The 22,038-nt window shown below is 33.9% G+C and overlaps 1 pseudogene; it reads right to left on the bottom strand.

Annotated features, from left to right (window-relative positions):
- Positions 1-96: 96 nt before the first annotated feature.
- The window catches only part of LOC100069226 (T-box transcription factor T pseudogene), an 81,597-nt pseudogene continuing 59,655 nt past the window's right edge, over positions 97-22,038 (bottom strand).

Raw genomic sequence — 22,038 nt, 5'->3', positions numbered from 1 at the left:
GGGACCTGAGATTATCTGAGTAAGATAGTGTTCAGGAGGAAGAACTGGACTCCCATTAGACAGTCCTGTTGTCTGAGACCCTGGTGTGATGGCACCCTACCAGCTAGCCACAGGTTGGGGTACCAATGGAGTCCTGTTGGGAGTCAGGAGTAACATGATGGTATGTACAGACATCCTAAGGCTGGGCCAATTCTCATAGGATTGGAGCATGGCTAACATGCAAATGAATTGTCAAAATAGGTTGGAGAATTATTCCAAAGAGTGTACTGGCTGAGGAAGGGGTTAAACTGTGGTTCCTCAGGACAGGGCATCTTTCACAGTCATGGCTGAAGGAAAATGAAAGAACACCTCCAAACTGAAGATGGAGGTTGGCAGCAGACAGAAAGTACTGGTTCCAGGGATAAGCCACTTCCATTAAGAATACCCGGGTTGCTGTTCCGCTCTGGGTTCTTCCATCTTATCTTTGTGATTCCTGTTTCTCTTTGCACCAAGGCAAGCCTTTACAAATGGATTGTATTTGGTTTTAAGAGCTATAATCTTCTCATTCTGATAAGCTGTCACAGATATATATTAAGTCTTGGGAATGCAATGGCTGGTAAGCATCCTCTGTAGACCCTCAACTATTACTATGTGGACTTGAAGTTTATATTTATGTAAGGAGTTCAATATGATCTGACACCCTCTATTGTGCTTGCTGGTGAGTTTAACTTTGCTGAAGGATACAGGTGCATTCATCCACTGGGCTCCAAGTTCAGAGACTTAGAGTGGATATAGACTCAGCTGGGCACCTGCAGCTCAGACTGACTCCCAGGCACCCACTCTGTGTTCACATATTTCCAACTATGTCTGTCCGCCACTACAGAGTCCAGGAGGAAAGAATACATGGCATTGGAGTCCAGGTCAGACACACTCACCTTCAACATGGGAACATCCTCCTGCCCTTCTGGGTGACTCACCTGGTTGGTGAGCTCTTTGAAGTGTGCCCACATCTAGCTTTTCTAGGCTGATGCTCGGGTTGCCCTTCTCCCTGCCAGCCGGCAGCTCTCATTCGAAGGAGCTCAGCTGGTGGTCCACTTGGTGGTCCACTGCGAGCTCTTCCACAAGCTCTTTGATACTAAAGGAGCTTGTCCTCCTACCTACCCCTCCTCATGGCATCCCAGCCCTAACTCGACACCCGAGAGCCCTCTTCAACTCCTTTCAACTGCCCCTCTTCCAAAAAGAGGGACTGCTAAGGCCAGCATTTCCTAGGCATAGACTTAGAGGGTGAAGACTGGGTTTGAAAGGAAGAGGGGGGCAGGGCAGAGTCGTGAAGGTAGAGCTTATTCCCCTTGACCTCCTACAAGGCGTGACTAAAGCAAGTCTTTGTGGTATTGGATTTGCTTTAAACAACTAAAAGTTAGACTATTGACCCACACATAAATCCTAGTAAAATGTACAAATAAAACTATCAATATCTTTGAAGCTCTTTTTTAATTGAAAGGAGCATTTTAAATGTGTCAGGTTATAAATTATACATACATCAGGATTATTACATCATGTAATTTTATACAATATTTTATTAGATTTCTATGCTGTTTGTAAATATGTTAGCCACTGATATTTCAAGTTTGATATGGATCTATAAACTTTCCTTAAAGGATTCTTATGAGAGCTGCAACTTTTGACAAGTTAGAAGTTATAGACGCTTTGGGATGGCAACTTGGGAAAGTGCTACATGCTGTCGGCATTACTTTTTGTGCTTTCCCGTCAACATTGGGATGCCTGTGAACCTGACCTGCACAGAGCAGTTATTTTGGTTTTTAAGCTGCCTGCCAAACTGTTGCAGTAGCTTTTTGATGTGGGCAGATGGCCACTTCAAAACAAATCAAAATACAATATTTGGTTTCTGAACTTACCTGGATTCCTATCTTTGAATATCAATGCTAGCTCAGATGGAATTTCAGGTCTGACTAATTGTTTTGATGTTCCTAGGCAGGTTGCACGAAACACATTTGATCAAACAGCTGACTCAGGCTTCACCTCTTATTAGTTGTTGTGGAGTGTCCCATCTGGTGCTGTGTTAAATGCAATATAAAATTAGAGGATAAAATATTAATCTCTAACTCCTACCCAGCATAAGATGGGCAACATATGCATTAACAAGAGCCATCAATCTATTTCTGAGGCTATATATGTATGGTTTACTGCTGAAATCTAGTAGAATTTTTAAATGTGCAATTTCCAGGCAGTCTAAGACATGTGAGTACAAGCAAAATAGGTAGATTTAGTGGGATGGCACAGACTTCAAACTGTGACGCAGATTTCAAACAAACAAAGGTAGTTTAAGTAGATCTTTCCCATTTATTCATACACTTTATTGTCTTAATTTAGAGCTAGCTCAATGAAACCCCCTCCTTTTTCCTTCCTTCCTTCCTTCTTTCCTTCCTTCCTCCCTCCCTTCCTTCTTTTCTCCTAGCTATCTTTTTAAACTGCAGTAGTTGGTAAAATAGATGGATGGTTTAAGATTAACCTAATCGATTATAATTAACAGCTACGTCATTAATACCAGATACTTCCCTGGGTCACTCATATGCAAAGAATGTAGATTTCATATTTTAGATGAAACAGGGTTGTAAAATATTGTATTTTCCATTGTATTAAAAGCATCTTCATGAGAAAAATGCAAACTAAAACTACAACCATTATTCATCTGTAAGATTGGAAAAATATAAAAAGTTTGATAATACCCTCTGTTGATGAGGCTAAGGAGGAAGGAAAAAGTCTTATGCTTTGTTTCTCAGAATGCAAAATGGGATAAAATCTTTTGAGAGGATTTTGGCAACATCTAACAAAATCACGAATGCATTTAGCCTTTGACCTAGCAATACCTCTTTGGGACAGAAATCTGTTCCAAAGACCCAAAAGTACATTCACATTAATTCGAAATGACATGTGCCAAATGTTCTTCAGTGTAACATTATTGGACCTAGTACAAAATTGGAATCAACCCCAAAATCCAAAAATCCAACTCCAAAATTCAACAGTTGAATAAATTGCAGTGTATCTACACAATGGGGTTCTATGTTCCTGTGAAGATCTCTGTGTAATGGATTATATTTTGTATATTTTGGAGTCTAAAGTGATAAAAGCAAGTTGCAGGAAAATGGGTATAGTATGTTACCTTTGTGTGTAGGAATGGGAGGAGAAAACCTTCCTTTCTTCCCTTCCTCCCTCCCTCATTTCCTCCCTCCCTCCCTCTGGAATCTTATAGATTCTTAATATAACTAAAAAGACAATAAAAAGCAAATTTTAAATATTGTAGGAAATTGAAACAACTGTTTATTGTGCAGGTGACAACCACACAGAGAAGATAATTAATTGAAGTAGAACACAGGATTTTGACAGCACTCACTCAGTGGTTTATAATCTCAAGAACCCAAAAACTGCAAATAATCTTAAACTGTACTCATACTTTGATAGTAATAATATTGTTATTATGAGTTTGAAGCTATTTTAAATATATTATAATTGAAACAATTCATTGTATCACTGTTCTTAATATCCAAGTTTTTTCAACAATAGTTAAAATAAATACAAATAAGAAATTTAAAAATTAGCAAAACTGTAATTTTCAATTTAATGTAAATATATCAAGGTGGATTTATTATTTTTCCCTTTTTAAAATTATATATTTCCTGGCTTTCTCCACTGAAAAACTCTAGAAGTTGTAACAATCCAATAACAATGAACATCCCTTGTAACAAGATATTGCTATCTAAATACCATTCTTTTTAAAAATTTTTAATTTGTTTTATTTTATTGTGCACAAAACACGTAACATGAGATCTCTCCTCTTAATTTTTTAGCTATGTAATACATCATTGTTGACTATAGACACAATGTTGTACAGCAGAACTCTAGAATTTTTCATCTTGCTTAAGTGAAACTTCACGCCTTTTCGTTAGTATCTCCCCATTTTCTCCTCCCCTCAACCCCTGGCAACTGCCGTTCTGCTCTGATTCCATGAATTTGACTATTTTAGATACTTCATATAAGTAGAATCATGCAATATTTGTCTTTCTGTGAGTGGCTTATTTTTCTTATAATAATATCCTCAAGATTCATCTATGTTGTCACAAATAGCAAAATTTCTTTCTTTTTTTCAGGCAGAATAAAAACCCATTGTATGTATACGCCAAATTTTCTTTATCAGTTCTTCTGCCAATGGATATTTAGGTTTTTTCATGTCTTGACAATGTGAATAGCAGTGCAATGAACACGGGAGACGTAACATCTCTTCAAGACCCTGATTTCAATTATCTTGTATTAACACCCAGAGTGGGAATACTGGATTATGTAGGAGTTCTATTTTGAAGTTTTTGAGGAAACTCCATACTATTTTCCATAGTGGGTATACCATTTTGTATTCCCACCAACTGTGTTCAAGGCTTCCAGTTTCTCATTGTGGTTTTCATTTGCATTTCCCTGATGATTAGTGACACTGAGCATTTTTAATGTACTTATTGGTCATTTGGATGTCTTCTTTGGAAAAATATCTATTCAAATCCTTAGGCCATTTTTTACTTGGCTTAGTAGGTTTTTTGTTGTTATTGAAATATAGGAATTCCTTGTTTATTTTTGAGATTATCCCTTTATCAGATATGTGGTTTGCAAATATTTTCTCCCAATCCACAGGTTGCCTTTCACTCCATTGATTATTCCCTTGGCTATGCAGAAAGTTTTTAGTTTGACGTAGTCCCAATTGTTTATTTTTCCTTTTGTTGCCTGTGCTTTTGGCATCATATCAAAAAAAAAAAAAAAAAATCATTGCCAAGACCAATATCATCAAGCTCTCCTCGTGATTTCTTCTAAAAGTTTTAGTTTTAAGTCTTATGTTTAAGTCTTTAATCCATTTTGCGTCTACGTTTGTGTGTGGTGTGATAGGAGGTTTCATTTCATTTTTTTGCATGTTTTCCCAACACCATTTGCTGAAGAGACTATCCTTTCCCCATTGTGTATTATTAGTACCCTTATCAAGGTCAGTTGACTGTATATGTGAGTTTATTACTGGGGTTTATATTCAGCTCCTTGGTCTCTATGTCTATTTTTATGCCAGTATGATACTGTTGTGATTACTGTAACTTTGTGATATATTTTGAAATCAGGAAGTAGGATGCATTCAACTTTGTTCTTCTTTCTCAAGATTAATTTCCACATATTTGTGAATTTTCCAGTTTTCTTTTTGCTATTGATTTTTAGTTTCATTCCATTGTGTTTGGAGAAGATACTTGGTATGATTCCAGCCTTCTCGAATTTGTTAAGTCTTGTTTTGTAAACTACCATGTGATCTATCCTGTACAGACGTGCAGTTGAAAAGAATGTATATTCTGCTGCTGTTGGGTAGAATGTTCTGTATATGTCTGTTAGGTACATTTGGTGTGTAGTTTCATTCAAGTGATCTTTTGCTTAGTAATCTTCTGTCTGGATATTCTCTTCATAATTAAAAGTGGGATACCGAAGTCACTTTGTTGTCTATTTTTCTCATCAAGTTTGTCAAAATTTCCATAATATGTTTAGATGCCCTGATGTTGAGTGTATATATATTTATAATTGTTATATTTTCCTGGTGGATTGACCCTTTTATCATTGTATAATGTCCTTCTTTGTCTTGTGATAGTTTTTACTTGAAATTGACAATAAAAGTTAAGTATAATTATCATTAGCACAAATTTGTGAAATCTATCTTTTACTCTCTCATTTTCTCATTTTTTGAAATCTTATATTTGTAATCATAGTTATTTACATTTGATAAATAATTTAAGTTATTTATTAAAAATTTTTAAATAAATGGAAATATATCACTCAATTTTTATTTTCTTGCTAATGGAAGAATTTAAGCAAAAGTAACAATATTTTTTTTTTAAAGATTTTATTTTTTCCTTTTTCTCCCCAAAGCCCCTCTGGTACATAGATGTATATTCTTTGTTGTGGGTCCTTCTAGTTGTGGTATGTGGGACGCTGCCTCAGAGTGGCTTGATGAGCAGTGCCATGTCCGCGCCCAGGATTCGAACCAACGAAACACTGGACCGCCTGCAGCGGAGCACGTGAACTTAACCACTCGGCCACGGGGCCAGCCCCAAAAGTAACAATATTTTTAATTCTTAATTAGGGTAATGAAATTGAACTTAACCTTAAAGTATTGGATAAATATAATTAAAGAATAAAAGAAACATTATAATAAATGCTTGACTATTATTAATGTTAAATTCTCTTGATTCCTGATTGTAATTGAAAATTTAAAACATACATTATACATCTATTTGCATTATAAATCTATAACTAAGACTTGTGAATATTGAGAGAACTAATTATACGATTGGATGATGGAATATAGTCTTTCATCCAATGATTTAATTTTCATCATCTTTGTGGGATAACAAAGTTAATTAACTATTTAAAAACTTGCTATTCTTTTTGTATGTATTTTATAAAAAGAAAACATTATATTCTGTAATAGCTTAAATTTCTAAATTAAGAAAGGAAAATATTTCAAGACCTTTATTAACTTGATCATTTTGGTCCTTTTTAAGAAAAGAAATTATGTATTATTAACAAAGATGTACTTATCAGGAAATGATGATCTCCTCTGAAAAATTGAAACAAATATCAATGATTGTTTTAACTTATAGTCATTTCTGGGAGAAAGAAATAGTAGAAAACTAGTCAGAGAAAAAAATTATATCCTTTAATTTGTAATAAATTTATTTGTAAAGGTGTGTGATGTGATACCTAGCTGTGAAAATAAGTAACACATCATAGGTAAACATTAAACCTGTGGAAATGAAATAAAAAATATCTGGGTAGGTATTTCACACAATACAATTGTGAGTTTCTGGGGTAGGATAGGAGGTACCAGTCATTTTCTATATGGAACAAAGATATAATGACTTACACTCTATTGCCAGAAGAACTGAGGGGTTTAAACATAGAAATAGAATAATCAAATGATTTATTTCACAAGCATACATTTTTAAATATTGATGAAGACTTTTCTTGAAAGTAGAGCCAGGAAGATTTTAAGATTCTTAACTTTAAATATTAGAAATGAGCAGTGTTATACTTTGCATGCTAAAATTATTTAAATCTTACTCTTAAGCGTATGTTCCCAGTGAAAAGTAATTCTTTGTTGTTTTTTTTGTTTTTTCTTTGCTGATGAAGATGCACCCTGAGCTGGCATCTGTGCCAATCTTCCTCTATTTTGTGTGTGGGTCACCACCACAGCATGGCCTCCAGGTCTGTGCCTGGGAACCAGACCTGGGCCACCAAAGCAGAGTGTGCTAAACTTACCCACTAGGCCACAGGGCCAACTCCAAGTAATTCTTATTTTTTATTGTTGCTATCTTCAAGAAATCATATTTTTTATACAAAACAAAATTTTCCTAACTAAAAGGTATAATTAATTAAATTAAGAGCACATTTGAGTTGTGAGTGTGGCTATTTAGACCATGAAGTCATAATCAGGGCACAACAATACACTTGGTAGAAATTTAGTCTAATTGAAGGCCAATTATTTTATTTACTTGCAATTTACATGCTATATGCTTGCAAATAGAAGCAGCTGCTAGCCAAGTAACTAGGAAGAAACAAAACGCCTTGGGTGGTTAATATTTCAAACTCAGCATTATAAAGCAGGGAAAAACAACATTTTCACATAAAAAATGCTAGATAAATATTTATATGCACAATTCCAATTTGGTAACTTGTTTCCGTTCTAAATTTTTTCATATTAATTCAACTATAAGCATCCTTATATCATAAATCACTATCTCTTATAAGTAAATAAGGTTAAAATTTTAAAATATTTGTTTTTATTAAGTAATATATGCACATTAAAAAAATCACTTAAAAGAATGTCTTATAATGAAAATTAACAGTCTCATACCCCTTCTAGATCTACTCTCTAGAAGACTTTTAAAACTTGTTTATATTTTTATTTTCCTTCCAAAATATGATGTTATTTTCTGAATTTATTAATATCAGAAAACATGTATTATTCCCCCAAATCAAATATAAATATTTCTCTTGCTGGAGTCCTGTCCTCCTTCTCTATGTTTGACCGTTGTTTTACTGTTTTGGTTTTGTATCAGTTATCTTTAATATAAAAAATGTGATTAAGTCTCAATTCATTTTTCTGTCATATTTTTATTGTTTCCATACTTTATATGACAATATTAATGCCCTTCCTTCTCTACCAAATTTTCCCCACAATCTGCTGTGTATTAATAACACTTTTTACATTTTTAAATCTCTTAAATTTTCATTTCATCCTCTAAGCATAACATCTTCTTTCCTTGTCCTGATGATTGACTCTCAAAATTGGAAGCCAATAAACAATATTTGCATTATCATGATTGTGAACACATTGAGTAATGAAATACAAATTATCTTTCCATCTCCAGGAGTTCAAAGTCACAACCTAAATACCACTTTAAGGAGAATGTTAGGCTAAAAGGATTTCCACAGTTGGTAAAAAATCATTTTAAATCATGCTTAAAAACTAATTTTCATCTTCAGTTTCTGTCATTATTGGAACTTATATTAACCATTTTAAAAACTTCATGTACTGCTTTTATACTCAACATTTTTCAGTTTTAAATCATGCTTCTCGTTGTCAAAAGTACCTGTAACAGTCTACACTGGAATTTCGTTACCCGCTCTGTTGGGTTTTCTCTCTTTCTCTTTTATCTTTTATGATAACATACTTTTGCTTAATTTACATATTATGGTTTTTTTCTTCCCTTAAGCTCACAATGAAGGATCTTTCTAAGCTATGAAATTAACATGTAACATTTCTGAGTCCTAAACTATATACATATATATATTTATATATGTGTAGTTATATATGTACAAATATGTATATTTATAATAAGTATAAAATTAGATAGTATGTTTCCCCTCAGCTGGTTGGTAAGTAGGTCTTTCTGCTGATTAGGTCTGAACTCATGCTGAGTATTGCAGGATGAGAGGACACACAGAGTAATCTTTTCCTTTGACGTGATCCTAGCAGTCTGCCTAGCTGTTGACAACACAAGCACCAAACTGACAAAGCCTTTGTTTTATGATAACATTCAAACTACTATTCTTATTTAGGATTTAACTGTTATTCCTTTATTTTTTTTAAGAAAATTGTCCTTTTGAGGTAAGTGTAGATTCACTAGCAGTTGTAAGAAATACTCCAGAAGGCTCTCATGTCCTCATCACCCAGTTTCTCTCAGGGATGACTTCTCACAGACCAGAGCTACAGCCAGGATATTGGCGCTGTTATTGTCAAGACAGAGAACAAGTCCGTCACTCCAAGGATCCCTCATGTTTTCCTTTTATAGACACATGTACCTCTTTATTAACCCTTGGGAAACAGTAATCTGTTCTCCTTTTCTGTGATTTCATAGTTTCTATATATAAATGGAATCTGATAGCATGTAGATTTTTTCACTCAGTTTTGTCACTTTGGTTTTATCTCTCAGCATAACTCTCTGGAGACTCATCCAAGTTGTTGTGTTTGTCAATAGTCTCTCGCTACTTATTGCTGTGTAGTATTCCATGAGTTAAGCTTTCACCCACTGAAGAACATCTAGGTCATTTCTTTTTTTTTTTGAGGAAGATTAGCCCTGAGCTAACATCTGCTGCCAATTCTCCTCTTTTTGCTGAGGAAGATTGGCCTTGAGCTAACATCCATGCCCATCTTCCTCTACTTTATGTGTGGGATGCCTACCACAGCATGGCTTGACAAGCGGTGCGTAGGTCCACACCCGGGATCCGAACCAGCGAACCCCGGGCCGCTGAAGTGGAACTTACGATCTTAATAGCTGAGCCACTGGGCTGGCCCCCATCTGGGTCATTTTGAGCTTTGCGTTACAAATAAAACTGCTATAAACATTTATAGATGGGTTTTTGTGTGAACATAAATTTTAATTTCTCTGGGATAAGTGTTCAATAGAGCAATTGCTGGATCATATCATAATTGCATGCTTTTTTCCTAAGAGACTGCCAAATTGATTTCCATAATGGCTGGCCCACTTTGAATTTCCCTCAGTAATATTTGAGAGATTCAGTTTCCCTACATCTTTGCCAGCATCTGATGGTGTCATTATAGTGGCATTATTTGGCCCATTATCATAGGCATATAATCACATCTCATTGTAGTTTTAATTAGCATTTTCTTTACAGCTCATGCTGTTCAATATCCTTTCATATGCTTATTTACCATCTGTATATCCTCTTAGGAGAAATGTCTCCATGTCTTTTGTCAACTTCTATGTGTGCTGCTTGTTATTTATTTATTTATTACCATTGAGTTTTGAGAGTTCTTTATATATTGTACATACTAGTCCCTTGTTGGATATGTGGTTTACAAATATTTCTCCCTCTCTACAGCTTGTCTTATGCTATTAACAGGTCTTTCACAGACCAAAAGCTTTTAATTCCTATGGAGGCCAATTTATCAATTTTTCTTTTTATAAACGGTGTCTTTGGTGTCAAAATCTAAGAACACTCAGCATTCCAAAGACCTTCTCCTAAGTTTTTACTAAAAGTTTTATATTTTATATTTTACATTTAACTTCGTAATCCATTTTCAGTTAATTATCAGATAAGGCTTGTGACTTAGGTCAAGGCTTGCTTTCTTTGCCTATCAAACTGTTCTGGTACCATTGGTTGAAAAAGCAACCTTTCTCTATTGAATTGTTTTCCTTTCAGTTTTGTAAAAAATCATTTGGTCATATTTGTGGGTCTATTTCTGAATTTTGTATTCACTTCCATTGACCTGTGTGTCTATTCCTCCACCAATGCCACACTGTCTTGACTACTATAGATAGTATAAGGCCTAAAATTGGGTAGATTTATTCCTTCTGCTATGTTCTTCATTTTCAAAATTATTTTAGCTCTTCCAGTTTCGTTGCTGTTTTCTATTTATATTTCAAAATAATCTAGTCTATACAAAAATTCTTGCTGGTGTTTTGGTGGGAATTGGTTAAAACTTACATATCAATTTTTGTAGAATTGATGTCCTTACTGTTATGAGCTGAATCCTGTCTCCTCAAAATTTGGGTGTTGAAGTCTTACTCCCAGATTTAACAATCTGTGACTATGACTATATATAAAAGCAATTAAATTAAAATGAGTAATTAGAGTGGTTCCTAATCCAACACAACTGGCAATTAGGACAGAGACACACACATGGGAAGACCGTGTGACAGCACAGAGAGTAGATGGCCATCTACAAGTCAAGAAAACAGGTCTTAGGCTAAATATAAGCTGGTTGACTCCTTGATCTCAGACTTTTAGTCTCCAGGATGGTGAGAAAATATGTTTCTGTTATTTAAGCTAACCAGTCTATGATACTTTGTTATGATAACCCTTGTAAACTGATACAATTATCAAGTTGAATCTTCCAGTCTACAAACACTGCGTCTTTACATTTACAATCATGCACCACATAATGATGTTTTGGATAATGACAGACTGCCTACAGGATGGTAATCCCATATGATTAGTTCCATATAGCCTATGTGTATAGTAGGCTATACCATCTAGGTTTGCATGAGTACTATAGGAGAGGAAAAAATTTTCTTCTACCCTTCTATGTTCTTCTGGCTAGTCTAAGAATTAAATTGGTATGAGACAGAATAAGAGGAGAAAAACAAACAAACGTTTACTAGCATGTATACATGAGAGAAACCCAGGAAAACTGAGTAGCTCATCAAAATGGCCAAAGCCTACCTAAATACCATTCTCAGCTAAAGATAAAAGAATATGTTGGGGGTGAGGAGAGTCAGGGACTTCAAAGGGAAGGAAGATAACTCACAGGTGAGTGAAAGCAGCAAATGTTTGGAAAACAAGTGTCTGTTTAGTCACAGAGAAATAGAAGCCCAACAAACAGGCTTTTCTAGGTTCCTCCCTGTTTACCACCTAGTTCATGTTATGCTAAGGTGATAGCTCACTTCCTAAGATAGGTCTTTTAAAGATTTTATTTTTCCTTTTTCTCCCCAAAGCCCCCTGGTACATAGTTGTATATTCCTCATTGTGGGTCCTTCTAGTTGTGGCATGTGGGACGCTGCCTCAGCGTGGTTTGATCAGCAGCGCCATGTCTGCATCCAGGATTGGAACCAACGAAACACTGGGCTGCCTGCAGCGGAGCACGTGAACTTAACCACTTGGCCACGGGGCCAGCCCCTAAGATAGGTCTTTTAATCTGAATTATTTTAGCCAGTTAAGGGGGAGGTAACAAGCAAGACTTAAGTCTTTTGTTTCTTAAAAATCATCAGCCTAAAATAACCCTCATGTTAAAGAGACACATTTTGGGGTGGCAAGTTTTGTTCACCCTCAGTATACTCTATAATGTTCGCACAACAATGAAATCATCTTATGACACATTTCTCAGAACATATTCTTGTTGTTGAGTGATGCATGACTGTATTTAGAACTTCTTTGATTTTTTTCCTCAACATTTTATAGTTTTCCGATGACAGGTCTTGTAAATATTTGGTTATTTTAGGTGTATTTCATTTTTCAAAGTGGTTATAAGCGACATTGGATTTTTAATTTCAGTGTCCATTTAATTCCTAGCATATAAAAATACAATATTTTATATTTATCTTCTATTCTGTAACCTTGTTGGACTTATTAATTCTAGAAGGGTGTTTTTGAGTGTATGTGTGTTACTAGATTTTTCTTTATATATAATTGTCATCTTGATTATATACAAAAAAAGAAATTTTATTTCTTCCTTTCCCATACATCTTTTAATTACTTTTCTTGTCTTATTGCACTTGCTACAACTTCCCATACTATGTTAAATGAGAGAGGTGAGACTCAGTAGCCTAGCCTTGGTCCTGATCTTAATGTTAAGGGGGGAAATAGTTTAGTCTTTCACCATTAAGTATGAAGTTAACTGTAGGACTTTTGTTTTTGTTTTTGTTTTTGATAGATGCTGTTTATCAAGTGGAATAAGTCCCTTTCTATTTCTACTTTGTTCAGAGTTTTCTGTTTGTTTTTGCTCTTTTACATCATGAGTGGGTTGTGAAATTTGTCAAATCCTTTTTCTGCATTGAATTTTATGATCAAGCAATTTTTCTTAAGATGTTAGTTGGGTGCATTACATTGGTGTTTTCTGAATATTGAACTGGCCTTGTGTGCTGAAAATAAATATCAATTGGAAATAGTGTATAATTCTTTTTGTATATTGCTATATTCTATTTATTAATAATTTGCTAGGATTTCTGCATTGATTTCATGATGGATATTGGTTGGTAGTTTTCTTTTTGTGTATTGTCTTTTTCTTATTTTGATATTACTGTAATAGAACCTTCATAAAATGAATTGAAAGTGTTTCTTCCTCTTCTATCTTCTGAAAGAGATTCTGAAGGATTCATCTTAATTTTTCTCTAAATATTTGGTAGAAGTCTCCAATGAAACCACATAACAACTGGAGATTTTCTTTTCGGAAGTTTTTTTTTTTAATTAGAAATTCAATTCCTTTATCGGTTATTGAGCTATGCACATGATCCATTTCATAGTGGGTAAATGTGTTAGATTGTGTTTTTTTAGGAATTGGTCCATTTCATTTAATATATCATATTTATGCATGTAGAGTTATTCATAGTATGCACTTATTATCCTTTTGAAGTCTGCAAAGTCCATATTGATATCCCTTCGTCCTACTTTGATATTCACAAATCATCTTTTTACTTTGTCAGACTTGTTAAAAGTTTGCCAATTTTATTAAACTTTTCAAAGAACCAGCTCTTTGTTTCATTGATTTTCTTGATCATTTTTCTGTCTTCAATTTCATTGATTGCTGTTCTTATCTTTATGATTTCCTTTATTCTGCTTGCTTCTGGTTTAGTTTGCTCTCTGTTTCTTCTTTTCTTAAGTATACCCTTATTGCTATTCATTTCTCTCGATATAGTTTTAACAGTGTTCCATAAGATTTGATATGTTGTATTTCATTTCTATGCAATTCAATTAATTTTTTAGGTTTCCTTCAAACTTTCTCTTTAACCCATGGATCACTTAGAAGTGTGCTGTTTAGTTTCCAAGTATTTAAAGATTTTCCTATTATCTTTCTGTTATTGATTTCCAGTTTGATTCTCCTGCAGCTGGAGAACTTGCTGTGTATGATTTCAGCTCAAATTTTTTGAGCTATATTTCATGGCCCAGGATATGGTCTATCTTGATATATGTTCCATGGGTGATGAAAAGAACATGTATTCTGTTGTTATTGGATGGAATAATCTATAAATGTCAACATTACCCTCTTGGCTTTTGATGATTTCAACTTCTTCGTTATCGTTGAAGATTTCCTGTCTACTTGTTCTATCAATTGTTGAGAGAGGAGTGTTGGCATTACAGCTCTATCTGTGGATCTGTTTATTTCTCCTCTCAGTTTCATCAGTTTTTGCCTCATGTATTTTGTAGTTCTTTTATTTGCATTATGTTATATGCATGCATACACACTTAGGATTATGTCATATTGGTGGTTTGGTCCATTTATTATAATAAAGTTCTCTCTGTCTCTGATACTTTTGTGTTTGCTCTGAAGTCTGCTTTTTCTGATACCAATATAGTGACTCCTGCATTCTTCACATGAAGACATTTTTCCATCCTATTCATTTCAATATGCTTATGCAGTTATATTTGAAGTGTGCTTCTTGCAGACAGTGTATAGTTGAGTGATTTTTTTAATCCACTCTGGCAATCTCTACTTCTTAAGTAGTGCATTATATTGTTTACATTTTATGTCATTATTGATATATTTAGGCTTAAATCTATCACTTTACTTTTCTTGTTTTCTGTGTGTTCTCTCCATTTTTCCATTTTCTATCCTCCTGTGGGTTATTTGAACACCTTCTTTTAGAATTCCATTTTGATTTAATGAGTATTTTTGAATGTATCTCTTAGTATACTTTTGTAGTGGTCCTAGGTGTTGTATTATATATGCATAACTTAGCACAGTCCACTAGTATCATCCGGTTACCAGTTTGAATAAAGCCTAGAAATCTTAAGTCACTTTATACAGCCCAATTTATAATATAATCGTCTTAAATGTTTAGAATCACTTTAAATAATGATTATTATTATAATTACTGCTTCAACCATTAATCATAATTTAGAAGACTCAAGAGAAAAAGGAAAGTTGTACATAGAATTATTTGGTTTTGCTTCCTCTATTCTTTCTTCTTCCGAATTTTCAAGTTTTCTTCTTTTATCATTTCCTTACTATTCAGTAAATTTAAAAAATGTTTTTAGAGTATATCTACTGGCAACAAATCTTTTCATTTTCTTTCATTTGAGAAGACTTTCCTTTCATTCCTGAAGGATATTTTCATTAGATATAGGACTGTGGATTGATAATTCTTTTATTTCAGCCCTTAAAAATTGTGTCACTTTATTCTTGCCTTGACTGTTTATGAGAAAATGGTTACCATTTCTATAGTTTCTCCCTTTTTAGGTACACTGTCATTTTTTTTCCACTACTGTCAAGATTTTTGTTTTCAGTTTTCAGAAGTTTCAATAGGATGTGTCTCAGTGTGAATTTCTATCCTGTTTGGGATTTGCTTAGTTTCTTGAATTTGTATGTTCACGTCTTTTGCCAAGTTTGAGATGCTTTCAGCCATACTTTCTTCAAGTGCTTTTTCAGCATGTCCTCTTTCTCTTCTTCTTCAATGTAAGGAGTGTAGCCACCATTGTTTTATAATGTTTTCCTGGAGTGCAACATTTATTGTCTAAAAATTTACTATCTTGCCAGGCTGCTCTCTCCTGGTCTTTTGGCTCAAGAGGGCAGTCTTTTTGCAGAGCTTGTATTTTCTGGGCCTGTTGGCTCTTCCGTGTTTTCAGCTTCTTCAGCTCCATGTCTGAGATATATGAAGCAAAAATCAAACCTCAGAAACTCACCACTGTATCATTCCTCGACACAGAATTCCTTATCAGATCTTATCTTTGTCTCTTTATCTTATCTTAACGAATCTTAAGAATTTCTTATATTTTCTTCATCTTTCAGAATCTTTTGTGTTTGTTTTATATATAATACCTAGAGTTTTTAGTTGTACTTAGTGAGAGGACTAGGGAAAAGTATAATTTCTCCACCTTCCTAGAAGCTAAAATTTAAATGTAAATTAATTTAAATTGATTAAAATGAAATGACATTAAAATTTACATTTAAGTAAAATTAACAATTTAAATCAATACCATATTAGCTATAAAGTAACCACATGTGACCAGTAGTTACCATATTGGACAGAGCAGGTAATAGAACATTTATACCATCTCTAAAACATCAATGTGACAGTGCTGCTTTAAGGGTAAACGTTCTAATGTTTTGCTTTGGGGAAAATGCCTGATGCTTCCATTCTTAGTGCATCAATAGGTTGGTGGGAAGTATACTAGTTACATGATTAGAACAGTTATCTCATAAAAAAGTCATTAATAAATTCTTCTATTTTCATCCATATTTCTTCACTTTCCTCCTGAGTCTGAGCACCGAGTCTCCCTGGATAACAACAGGAAAATGGTCTCCCCTTGCTCTCTGCTTGAAAATTAGGCTGTCATTTTTCCTCTTTGTCTATTAATCACTATTACAAAATTTTCAACCTCTTGATGACTTACTCTTTTTTTAATAATTTTATGTTTTCATCTAAAAGTGCTTTTTAGAAGCACATGAGAAAAACAAAATGCCAATATGGTTTCTTTAATGAGAAGCACCAAGATTTTACTTCTGTTCTAGAAGCTAGGCAGGAGATTCACCTTTATTTTTTAATGCTCACCAATATAAATATACATTGTACATACTGTTTTGCTTATTTTATAAAAATTTAAGGTTTTGTGTTCCATTAAAAAGGGAAGCAAAAAAACCTAAAAATCTACAAAATGGGAATTCATTATTTAATAAATGTATGGCGTGCATCATTTCTATACATTTTTTCTTTTATTTGTTGTAATGTATACTAGTTTAATAGAGTTAAAATGAGATGGATGATTTGAAGCAATTTACCCCCCAAATGTGTAATTTTAATAATCTGATATTTAGGTTTTTAGAATAATTATCTGCCTTAGATTAATAACTCCAATTATGAGAGCAAATATAGGATAAAAAAGTGAAAACTGTTCAGTACTAGAATGAAAAATAGGATTATAATGAAACTAAATTATGATAGATGTAAAGTCTAAATTGAATGTGGAAAAAGTTTGTTTACCATAACAACAATTTCCATGGATGTAATACGTTAAATGCCACATTTAGATTCTTAAATAAAAATTACACTTACTAACCAACTCATGAATATATTTTACAGTTTCCTTCACATTGTTCTTAATTTGTTTTTATTTGTCACACCTTTTGTCTTTCCTACCAATGGAATTATACTGCCTGGAAAACAGTAGTAAAGAGAGATAACATTTGAGCAGTTTCATTGAAATATCACAAACTAAAGCCATATATACAAGCGTAAATTAAAGAAATTATTATCTTGGAGTTTAAATAACATAGCAGTGTATATGTTAGGAATTTTAGGCTATGTTTGAAAGTTATTAGTTATTTATCTAAATAGCTACAATTGTGTATCCCTAGTATGAGACATTCAGAACATAATCATGAATAGTCTTATATATGGAGCATTCATTTCTTCATTTAATAAATGTGTATTGAGTGTTTACTATGTTTGGATTCTGTATGTAGGATAGTGCATATCTATCATGTAGGCATTCTCTAAGAAGTGATTTGTGTGGGAAATGTGACTAGCTAACTCACCCCAATAATCCAACAACAAAGGAAAATATTTTGTCCTTTCATTTCTCTATTTAAGGGGCGATCTGGCTCTCTCTTGTGCTGTTGGATGGAATATCATCATTATCTGGGCCAGGGAGTCTTAAAGTGTGCTTGTAGGTATATTGAAGGCTTATGTCAATTGGACTGTGAGCTTTTGAAGAAATAAATGTCTTTTTTATAGTGTTTTATAGTGAAATCAAGTGCAAACTGATAGACCCTCATTTTTATAAACATCAGGATTTTGTTTCTAAGAACCTAATAATTGAGTTCATTTCAATACTAGAAGCTTTGAGAATATTGACATAAATTTTGGCTACTTCAGAAATTACCTTCTACTGTATATATATATATATATATATATATATATATATATATACATATACATACATATATATATACACATATACATATGTATATATATATGTGGCCTTTTGTGTATATATATATACTATATATATATATACCTTCTACTGTGTATATATATATATACACACACACATATATATATGTATATATATATATGTGGCCTTTTCAGAAGGGAAATTTTTATTTTTATGTCATTGACAGTGATATCTTAAATTGATTATATTAATTAATTAATGATGCTATTTTTGTTGTTAATTTATAAATTACTCTTGCTTATTGTACTTATTATAATTATTTGATTAGTCTATAGTATGTAGTTATGAAATATGGTTGTTGAACTATAATTTTCCTGTAAGCCCATAAAAATATGTCTGATATATTCAAAATCCATTCAATGAATATATATCCAAATAAATATTGAAGCTAATACTTAAATTTAAATAATTAATATCTTTATAGTAAGTACAGAAGAATAAATCACACCTCCCAAAACACAGTTACCTATCTTTCAACACTTTGTTATTACCGTGACTCTATTTTTCCCCTGACCATTAAGAATGGGTAAGATAGGTGAGTTCGACATATGCTTACCTTGGTGAACACCATCAAAGTTTGTGAGTCCCTGGGCTGGATAATTTAGTAAGGTCTATTGAAATAGTACTTTACTATTCTCTTTACCATTGAGACATCTTAATTTCTGAAAAGTAGTTTTGCCAAGGTATCTTATTTTATATGATAGTTGGCCAGGGAACATTGATATTTGTATGGGTTATTTTATGTAGGGCACCATATAACTACAACAATAGAAATAAAAATCTCAAAAAGCCTAATATTTTACTTTAAAATTTATGATCCTCATAAACTTGATCTGTGATTTCTATCATTGGAGATGCCAGTGCAGAGAATAAATGCCCATTAAAGGTAGAAAAGTTAGATGTTCATAAGTAATTATGAAAGTGATTATCAGAGAGAGGAGGAGGGAAAGGGAGAAAGAACAAGGACTGTAATATGATCATAGAAGGAATTATAGACAAAAAAGAGTATATCTAATATGTATTATTGATATTTTTAAGAAATACTAAGCAAATGAAACATTTAAAACATAGAAAGGGTCAAAAGTATAATTTTTAAAAACTTTTCTAAAATAAAGACAAATTAAATGTGCAGACTGAAGGAGCTCAAAGATTCCCAAGAAATAATGATATCTAACATTCATACCTAACATTCCAAATCAAAGCGTATTCTGGTAAAGATGTTTAAATTCAAGTACAAAGAAAGAATCCTAGGAATAGGCAGGGGAAAAAGTCATGCTTCCCACTAGTGTGAAATATCAAATGGATTCAAATTCTTCACAGTAATATTCAATACCAGAAGACAGTTTGATCAGTATCTAAAATACACTGAGAGGAAGAAAATGTGATGCAAAAATTTTATAATCAGCCACGTTATCCTTTGATCATAAAGAAAACTTTTGAGTATAAAGGTAAAGTAAGCACAAAGTTACACCATTTATGAGTAACAAGGTCTGAATCTCCTGGAGAAGAAGGCTAGATGGTGATAAAGTAAGAAAAGGGGAGAATGGAGCTCAAATCAGCTGATTAGATAGTGAGAGCTACAATATGTTTTTTGAATTGACAGAAGTAGCCACCCATTTCCACCCACCCTCACTTCTGCCGAAATATGTTAAGGTTAATTTTTATTTAATGAAAGTCATAGAAGGGCAAGTGAGGTAGCCACAATGATCAGAGCAAATGTAGGAGTTTTCAGTCAGCTTCCTATGGTTTCCAGACTCCCTAACTTTGACTGTGTCTCCATACGGGAGTCTTGTCAATATGCAAAGCTCAATTATTTCTATGCTTACAGCTTTTTCAGACTCAAGTTACTCAATACCACTCAGAATGAAATTTAAACTGTATCTATGTCCTTCCTGTGAACTACTTATAGACAACTTGGATTCTGCTTTTCTAGTCAAACTCACCAGAATCTACTGCAAATTCTTTTCTAAGGACAAGATGAAGAAAATGGAAATCCTATTTATCCCTAGCCCAGTTCCACCTCTCCCTCTGTCTCTTCTCTATCTAGATACAGTCACACATTACTTAAAACAGATACATTCTAAGAAGTGTGTCCTTAGGTAATTTTGTCGTTGTGCGAACATCATAGAGTGTACTTACACAAACCTAGATGGTATGGCCTACTACATACCTAGGCTATATGGTACTAATTTTACTTTTTTGTCATGTTGTGAAATTTTCCAACTCACTTTCATATTCTTTGGGCATCATATAAAGTCTTCTTTGAACACTTGTTTCTCATTGTTCACGTTTCACTTATTATTTATAAAGTTGATATTATCTATAAATTCTTTGAGAATTTGGAGAATGATTTTCTTCATTTTTACTTTATTTTTCTGTGACCATCTTTTCATCAGAAATGTCCTTTTATTGATTTAAAGAAAAAAGTTTTGTGCATGTAATAAGAGTTCTAGACTCAATTCTGATGTCTGGAGGGAAGAGATTTCCCACATATCCAAAGACAATTCTCTGACACCAGCTAGGTGTTCCACAACTTAACTCAATTCTGACACTGTCCATCCAGAGTTAACATCCGATTTCACAGATTAAGGGTTCAGTCCTACAAGGCTGCCCCTCTCAACTTCAGATGTCAGTTGCAAACCCGAGTTATCACCTGTGCTTCTGACTGACCAGCTAGAGGTTAGAGGTTCCAATGACCTCCTCCAACTCAGGATGCCAGTCCCAGTTCCAGGCTGTTCCTGTACATCTGATGGAGTGGCTGTAAATCAGAGGTTCTCACAACCTCCTCCTTGGGTTGAAATAAGTTGCTAGAGTAGCTCACAGAAGTCAGAGAAACATTTTACTTACTAGATCACCAGTTTATTTTAAAAGGGTATAACTCAGGAACAGCCAGATGGAATGGATGAATAGGGCTAGGTATGAGGAAAGAGCATGAAGCTTCCATGCCCTCTCCAGGTGCACCACTCTCCCCACATCTCCATGTGTTCACCAACCCGGAAGCTATTCAAACTCCATCCTTTTGCTTTTTACGGAGGCTTCATTACATAGGCATGATTGATTAAATCATTAACCGTTGGTGACTGAGCTCAATCTTCAGCCCCTCAGCCCTTCGTGCAGATCAGGTGTGGGACTGAAAATTCCACCCTCTGATCATATAGTTGGCTCCACTGGCAACCAGCCCCCATCCTTAGGTGCTTTCTAAAGGCAATCTCATTAAGATAACAAAAGACTCATTTTCTACTCTCAACACTTAGGAAATTCCAAGATTTTGGGGAGCTGTGAGCTAGGAATGGTGGACAGAGAGCAAATATATATTGTTTTTCCTAAATCACAATATCATAGCATAGAACTTATATCATTTTCTTTGTAATTATGACCCATCTTTGAATTATTTTTGATGCTTATCAGAGAATTTGGCAACTCGTAATAGGGGCTATCTGGGGATTGGATTCAAAGATGCTGTTTCCAAATTCTTCCTCAACAAATTGTTTGGTCAACAGAAAATCTTCTTTAGTATTCAGCATGCATTTGGTAGATATGATTTATCATGCAGCAAAGGCGCTTGCTTGATTTAGCCAATGTCCATTCCAATAAAGGGAAACTGTTCAGTATTTAAGTACAGAGAAATTTATAGCCAACCATTGGTTACAAGAGTGATGGAATGGCTAAACGTGTTAAGGGAAGAGGAAGGTTGTTCTTCATAGATCAAGGAACTGTCACTACCTTTAAGCCGCAACTCATTTTGCCCCAAAGCTGCTGACAGTGTGAGGTGCAAGCTGTCTCTCTGTGCCTGCTGCTGCTGGAAATGTATTTCACTCTTAAGCAAAAACCAGGAGC

Source organism: Equus caballus, chromosome 21 (genome assembly GCF_041296265.1).
Source record: "Equus caballus isolate H_3958 breed thoroughbred chromosome 21, TB-T2T, whole genome shotgun sequence".
NCBI lineage: Eukaryota > Metazoa > Chordata > Mammalia > Perissodactyla > Equidae > Equus > Equus caballus.
This window is presented reverse-complemented; position numbering and strand designations above follow the sequence as displayed.